The following is an 8,513-nucleotide window of genomic DNA, read 5'->3' on the forward strand; positions in this document are numbered from 1 at the left end:
CTCCTACGGTATATATAAAGACAGAGAAAGTATACACCATGTTTTGTCATTTTGACTTTATTATTTCATCATCAAATTAAGAAGAAGAAAAAAAAAGATGAATGGGCCAAACGGCCCATAAAAAAGAAACCAAATAAACCTTGCCTCTTCGTATGAATTTGCTACTCTCGCTAGCTCAGAAACCCTAAGCGCCTGAGAAGATGAAGGTATGTGACGGCGAGCAGAGTCTACATTTTCCTAATTCGTTTCTCGTCTCTTGTTTTGCTTCTCTTTTCATGTTTCTGTGTTTTAGTTCCACATTGCAAATCCAACCACTGGTTGCCAGAAGAAGCTCGAGATCGTCGATGACCAGAAACTGTAAGATTTTGCTCTATTGTATTCATCTTTACTCATTTTTGTAGATTTCGCGATAGGTTCTCTAGATCTGTTGATTCATGCTTGTAGATATCACTTGGAAATTGGTAGCTCTTAGGTTACAAAAAAATTGTTGCGAATTGCTCTATATATTTTCGTATGTTCCGTCTATGTTCAATATTAATACAAAGTTAAGCTTCGTATCTGCTCAAAAACATGTCTAGATTATAGTATATAGTATTGAGCTTGGCTTATGTTGATGCAGACGTGCGTTTTTCGACAAGAGAGTCAAAAGACTCTCTAAGAAGTCAGTGGAGATGCGTTGGGCGAGGTGCGTAGATTTCGTCTATCTTTGATTGTGATTTTATCTCTTTTAAACAGATGATGGAATTATAATATTATGAAATGTTATTGCAGGACTTCAAGGGTTACGTTCTCAAGATCATGGGTGGTTGTGATAAGCAAGGTTTCCCAATGAAGCAGGGAGTTTTGACTCAGAAAGAAAATTCACAGTTCTGAACTATATAAACCCTTTTTAGATTTTATAATATATATAGTAACGTGGAAACGCAAAATACAAACAAACGAAATATTTTGCTTTCATTTGCCTTTCACGATTACGTAAAGAAACAATCAAATCATTACAGAGATAACATACCAGCTGCTGCAGCGCCAACAACATCGTCCCTCGAGTCGGCAAAGTTAAGAAGAAGCCTGGTACGAGATTCTGGACGAGTAGAGTAAAAGTCTGAGAGAGACATGTTAATGGCGAGCAAGCTCAAGTTGGAGGCAGTTGTCCCAACATCAGTCACAACCTCAACATTAATCACTTGGATTGTCGTATTCTGTCCCTTCCCCAATTCCACGGCGATGATAAAAACGAGAAACACTAATTAAGACGAGGTCGTTGAGATGTCTCTTCATTTTCTTTTGTTTTTGGTTTTCGTTTAGTGCCGTTGAAACAATAAAACAGTGACTGTATGCACATTTTCTAAACACTTAAGATTCTGACATACCATGGTTAAACATACCAGCGAATTGTTCGTCTAACTCAATGTATTCGTAGAGTCCCATGCCATGGGCAGAACTGATTGCATATTATCCTTGTAAGTTGTATCACATCCTTCAGATGTGTCCTGTAACAAATCTTCAATTGTTCATCAAAGGTACGTTTATGGATGGGGTACTTTTAAACCGCATATTGGTTTAATACAAAGATTATCAATTAGTCGGTTTTATACAACGGATGCCATCAACTACTCTAAATTGGCTGATCTGCAAATAAATGAGGTACGTACTATAGAATCACAAAGTTTTAGCTTGAAGAATGAAAAATAAACAAAGAACTTGCTCTCTTTATTTAATCCTTAGCAAAATAACTCAAAACCTAAGGCTCTCCCAATCTCTCAAACTACAATCTCTCTTGTAAAACTTATATGTTCTGCAACACAATTGCATCCATATTTATAACACCAGAAAAACCTTTTAGTCTTAACCCTATTTGGAAATGTATGTGTAGAGAACTCCTAAACAACTCCAAGTCCTTATCCCTCAAGAAACTTAATTCCAAATAGGTTTAGGATAACTTCAAGGTCTTTTGAAGCTTAATCCAACATACTCCTCCTTAAGCTTGAACTCCAATGCTGCCAAGTCCTCAACTCCCATGAGCTCCCTCATTTCTTTAAACTTGGTTCTTCCTAACGCCTAGGTGAGAATGTCCGCCTTTTGATTAGTACCTGCAACATGCTCCACCTCTACTTGTCCGTTTTCAACACACTCCCTTATGAAATGGTATCGACGGTGGATATGCTTACTACGTCCGTGGAACATCGGATTCCTTGTTAATGCAATTGCTGATTCATTGTCAATTCGAATAATGACCTTCTCAAACGAAGTCCCAATGATCTCTGCCAACAAATCCTGCAGCCAAATTGCTTGTTTTGCAGCTTCAGTCCCTGCCATAAACTCAGCATTACAAAATGACAAAGCCACAACATCTTGATTTCTTGAACACCATGTGATCGGACTGTTCCCAAAATAGAAAATATGTCCATAAGTACTCCTTCCATCAACTAGATCACCACTATGACTAGAGTCACTGTAACCAACTAGTTTAGGTACTCTCGATCTCTCATAAAATAATCACATGCCTACAGTTCCTCTCAAGTACGTCAAACACTGTTTCAATGCTGCACCGTGTGATACTCTTGGACTCTGCGTATACCTACTCAAAATTCCCACACAATATGAGAGATCCGGTCTAGTACCAATAAAAGTTAAGGAGCATCAACTTGAAAGAAGGAGCATCAACTTGAATCAAAAAGAAGAGGATGTTTATACAAAGAAGTCAGAAGAAGTAAAGATCTCTTGGTTACCTTGTGTCCAAACAAATCTCGGATATCATTGTCGGTCTGGTTTATGAACAAAAAACCAAGAAAGAATCAGCAACGAACGACCCTGAAATGTTGAGGGAAATTAAAAATTCTTAGCTTTCAAGAGAAAGACCCCAAGCAATTACTCTAACATCTTCCGGGAGACCCATTGGAAGAAGCATTTTGGGTCTGAACATTCCCGAGTTACCAATCTCCACCCACTTCCCTATACCTTCATGGTAGCTGAAAATTTCCATACTTGGCTCGGTGTAAGGGTTGTAAGCTGGCTTGAACCACAGTTTCGATATCCCTGAAAAGCATGATCACGTTCAGAGTTTTTCTTTCTCTCTCTAGCCTAAGCGAACCTAATTTAAGATTGTGGCAAGACTTAAGGAAGAGTTTACCTAAGCGTGAGAAGAAGTCTTTTAATACACCACCAGTCAGGTCTCCCATTGTGTAATTTAAGAGTAATCAGCTCAGACCATACGGTGAAGGTGAATGGACAAGCAAAGAAGAGGTGATCTCTTGACTCATCTTTCTCTCCACAGAATGAACATGGCTGATGTGCTCCCAAGCACGCATAAGAGTTCCGGAGGATAAACGACACCACATAGGGACATGTTTTGATTATTTCTTTTTTAAAAACAAAATAATACCTCTTAAGGTGTGATTTTTTCTATTGGATTTCCCATGTAAGAATGTATTCAAAAGTCTCCTAAAATCTGTGTTTTGGTTTTCTATTTTAAAAAAGTTAGATTTTGAATAACAGTTGATTCTATATGATTTTGACAAATTATTGATTGAATAACAAGATATTGTGAGTGGTTTTGAATGATTTTATAGAAATTCCAAATTGAATAACATTGGATTTGGATAGTGATTTAAAAATCATAAGTTGAATAACAGATGATTTTAATTAAAAACCAAAATCCTCCAAAATCCTCATTTGAATACCTTCCTCTAAATAAATCTAGTTTGCTCAGATACCAAATATAAATTCAGAGATCATCTAGATTAGATCTAATTCAAACATCCCCTTTATAATAAAACGGAACTACACAACATTGTTTCATAGACTATATAATTTTAATAAGTTGATTACAATATGTTATAGATTAATTGGTTACAAGTTAAATAGTGGGTGCAACCTTAATTTATTTTTGGAAAATTTTATTACTAGAGCACATTGTTTCCAAAAATCGTAAAGACTAAATAATCATTTTAAATCATTAATTTCCTTTATTAAATTATTCATCAAAGAAAATCATTTGATATCTAACTTAACATATTAATTGGTTAATTATCATTATACTTCACCTCTCATTTTTATCTATGAGTCTATTTTGTAAAACAAATAAATTATCATATTATTTATTATAATTAAAATTAGTTTTATTTCTGGATATACCATAAGTTGAATTTTTAAAAACAAATAGAAATTGTTCAATCTATAAACTATTCAAGCTTTAGTAATATTATTCTTTAAAAATAAAATTATTGAATTAAAAAATTTACTGAGTAACGGGTCAAAATTTGAATATTTAAATTCAATTTCATATTTTTTTCTTGAATTTTATAATTTTATATTATATAATAAACTTCAAATAATTTATTTTGAAATATTTTAAAAACATTGAAAGTTGATATAAAAGTTAGAAACTATAAACACTCTAAATTGATTTGTTATAACAATGTCAATAATATGTCACTATAACGTGAAAGAACACCAAGAAACCAAGTATATTAAGAAAAAAGTATAAAAATATATTAAATTACTCATAATATAATAACTCGCTTTTTAAAAACCAAATTTCCAAAATTATGTTTTATAATGACATTCAAGTCATGGTGTAGATATACATTGTTGAAATAAATTCACATACATAAATTAATACAACATATTAAAATTTTATTTTGAAATATAAAATATACAAAATTTTGTATAAAATAAAATTTAACCAGTGTTATAGCACGAATACTTATCTAGAATCATTAACAATATAAAATTTACAAAATATGTGTATTTTTTCATGCCATCATATTTAGCATATGATTTGATTGCATAATTTTTTATCCAAAAAAACTTTTAAAAACAATCACATAAATTATAATTTATATAAAAATTAAAATAAAAATAAAATAATTTTCAACCCGTGCTCTAGCACGGGTCTTAATCTAGTAAACATGTTATTAAAGAAGAAGAAAACACTAACCTGGATCCATTGCTTGATTATGCTTGATGATGGATCCAAGTCTTCAGCAATTGATTTTTTTCTTCCCTTACTCCTTATTGCTTTCATGTGATCTTTGATGAAGATTACTAATCTCTTTTTCTGGTGTGTATTTGGTGTGGTAGTGTTTCTCACGTTACGAGAACACAACCGTTGCAGTAATGATTCAACAGCCACACATATATATACATGTATATACAATCACCTTTGAAGAGTTGTACTGGTTCGTAATAGCACCTCTTAATACATGTATATATATTACTTATATGATATAATTAAGAGAAGGGAAGAGGGTTATCAATACACTCAAATTCTAATACATTAATCGAAACCGATTCATCACGGTGTCGTCTTTAATATTAGAATTTACAATGTTAAATATAAACTTGAACTTTATTATTAAATCAAAAGACACATAGGCTTTATATTCTTACAGGAGGAAGGTAGCAATCAAGTAATTTCTATAACTGGGATGGTAAAATTCATTTTGATGGAGCTGCGTGGGTGGGGGTGTGTATAGCACAACAGTGTTTACAAGGAAATATGTGTGGCAGACGATTTTGTAGAAGCTTAGTCCAAAACATGATGAGCATAGAGACGCAAATATGACTGCAGAAGACGAGCTTCAAGACAAACTATCTCAACTGTTGAAAACCTGTAATTGTTTGATTGTACTTGATAATATGTGGAACGAAGAAGACTGGGAAGACGGTGAGGATAAAAAAAAATATATCAGTCCAGCATGAGGCTGAAAAGGAAAAGAAAGAGTGAGACGGCAAAGAAGCCGTGAAGAAAACAGAAACTCAAGAGGTTATCCTGCATAAACAGAATTCAAAGCTTCAACAGAGATGGATTGAGAAGAAGGCTGATGCCAAGAACAAACCTGTGAAGTGCCAAACCAAGAGGAAGAAATCTGTACCTGAAGCAGAACAAGGAAGAAGGCACCAATGCAAGCTTGGTTGCAGCATCAAAGATGACATGTAGGCAATGAAGCCTTGCATCAAAGAGGAAGCAAATAAGGTGGCAGCAATGGTGTTGACAAGCTCCAATCCTTTGAACCTGAAAATGAAAAGGAGAAACTGAGGGTTCAAGGAACGACTACGGTTAAGAGAAAGCCGAGGTGATGCATGGTTCAAGTCAAAAGAGTCCTAAGCTAAAGCAAAGGAGGTGATGGTTCCGAGAATCGCAAAAGAGAAAGCAATGATTAGTACATAAATGCATAACCTGAATGTTAGTGATATATACCTTGTGAGAATTAAGGTTGAAGAAGCAATTGCAGATATGAGTTAGAGATGACATATATAGTGATCGAGAAGAATTTCATTCATTCATCAAATAATAAACAAACAAGAAGAGAAGTAACTACCAACCTTACAATTACAAACATGGATTTGCGTTGGAGCAGAACGCACAATACAGCTCCAAAAGAATCAGTGGCTCCTAACTAGGTAACAGTGATGAAGCAAACCCAAAATCTATCCGACAAAGATCCCAAGCACCTTCGTTGTTGGTACAAACTTCCATTGGATCCACCGGAAGATAGTCCCCGCAAGCAAACCCTGACGGATGGAGCGCAGAAACACCAATATCCCCACTCGGCTTGGAGTTTTCTCTTGTTGATATTCTTAACTTTTTTTGTTTGATCCCAAGTAAGTGTGATTCAAGGTTAATGAGATGGTTCCTCAACTCGTCACCCGACAAACCCTTGAGATATGGCAAGTCGAAGAGATCCGACGCGTGACTCATCCTCATGTGATCGCTCAACGCATTGAATTTCCCAACTATTGTTTCAATGAAAGATTTAGAACGAGAATGTAAAGAATTACTCTCTTTATTCAGCAAAAGGAAATCTTACACAAAAACCTTAAAGCTTTCTCTCTCAAGTTCTAAAACTTCTCTCTCTAAACTCATAGGTTTACCACAAGCTTTGGCAACTCTATATATAGAGATAGTTCTCCTAAAACTATTTGGGATTAGATATCTCCTAATCTCATTAGAACTTATTACAACTGTTTATTCTAGATGTCTCCTAAAATAACTCTAATCCTAATCTTTATTAGGATTACTTCTTCCGCAAGTCACACTTCAAGCTTAGCCCAACAATCTCCCCTCTAAGCTTGAAATCCTTCTTTGACAGTTCATGAACTCCGATGAGGTTCCTCATATTCTTGAATTTGATCTTGTCGAGAGCCTTGGTTAACACATCAGCCTTTTGTTCGATCCCGGGAACATGTACCACATCAACTTGTCCATTTTCAACACACTCCCGTATGAAGTGATATCTTCGGTGAATGTGTTTGCTGCGACCATGGAAGACAGGATTCTTTGTGAGAGCAATGGCAGACTTGTTGTCTACACAAATTGTTATTTTCTCACACGTTGTTCCAGTAATCTCAGCGAGTAACTCTTGTAGCCAAATGGCTTGCTTAGCAGCTTCTGTTGCTGCCATAAACTCGGCTTCACAAGAGGATAGCGCCACCACCTGTTGCTTCTGAGAACACCATGTGATAGGACATTCATTGAGATAAAACACATGACCAGCAGTACTTCTCCCATCATCCACATCCACACTATGACTGCTGTCACTGTATCCTATTAGTCCTGTTTGAGTTCCTGGTTTGAAGTGTAGACCATAGCCAGAAGTGCCTTGAAGATATCTCAGAATCTGCTTCAGTGCGGCTCCGTGTGATTCTCCAGGTTCCTGCAAATAACGACTCAGAATTCCAACAGAGTATGATAGGTCTGGTCGAGTATGGGGCAAATATCTCAGACAGCCAATACTTTTTCTATAAGCTCGTTCATCAATGCGCTTTGGATCTTGAGTTTTTGAAAGCTCCAGACCCGGTTCCATTGGCAACAAAACAGAGTTACACTCACTCATTCCGGTCTCTTCAAGAATTTTCTTTGCATACTTTTCCTGTCTTAACACGATCCCGTTCTCACTTTAGCAAACCTCAATGCCAAGATAGTAGGTGAGTCTTCCTAAATCACTCATTTCGAATTTTCCAGCCATCTCATTCTTGAAATCAGAAATCAGTTTCAATGATGAATCTGTGACAAGAAGATCGTCTACGTAGACTGCCACAATCAGAAGATGTTCATTGTTCTGTTTTCTGTAAAGAGATGGTTCTTTACTGCATTTTTCGAATTTTAGCTCACTGAGAATGCTGTTAAGCTTGATGTTCCAGGCACGAGGTGCTTGTTTCAGTCCGTAGAGGGCCTTGTGTAGCTTGTACACCTTTTCTTCATGGTCTTTCACGACAAACCCTTCTGGTTGAGTGACGTAGACATCTTCTTGCAAGTCTCCGTGGAGGAATGCGGTCTTTACATCAAGATGATGTACTTCCCAGCTTCTGGAGGCTGCTAAGGCAAGAATAGAGCGAATTGTTTCGATTCTAGCAACGGGGGCAAAGACTTCTTCAAAATCAATCCCATGTTTTTGTACATAGCCTTTAGCTACAAGCCTTGCCTTGTACTTGTTTATGCTATTGTCTATGTTCCGTTTTAGTTTAAACACCCACTTCAGGCCAATTGGTTTTACTCCGAAAGGTAGCTC

The 8,513-nt window shown here is 35.9% G+C and overlaps 1 long non-coding RNA gene across 2 annotated transcripts; it reads left to right on the plus strand.

Annotated features, from left to right (window-relative positions):
• Positions 1-105: 105 nt before the first annotated feature.
• LOC104741994 (uncharacterized) lies at positions 106-957 on the plus strand. Of its 2 annotated transcripts, XR_760410.3 has the most exons (4): positions 106-206; positions 293-357; positions 620-685; positions 772-957. It is a non-coding gene; the product is annotated as an uncharacterized LOC104741994 (long non-coding RNA). The 2 variants fall into 2 exon arrangements; XR_015580991.1 differs by lacking the exon at positions 106-206 and having other exon boundaries at positions 216-357.
• The last annotated feature ends 7,556 nt before the right edge of the window (positions 958-8,513 follow it).

The sequence above is a fragment of the Camelina sativa genome, chromosome 14 (assembly GCF_030686135.1).
Source record: "Camelina sativa cultivar CO46 ecotype springtype chromosome 14, ASM3068613v1".
Taxonomy (NCBI): Eukaryota; Viridiplantae; Streptophyta; class Magnoliopsida; order Brassicales; family Brassicaceae; genus Camelina; species Camelina sativa.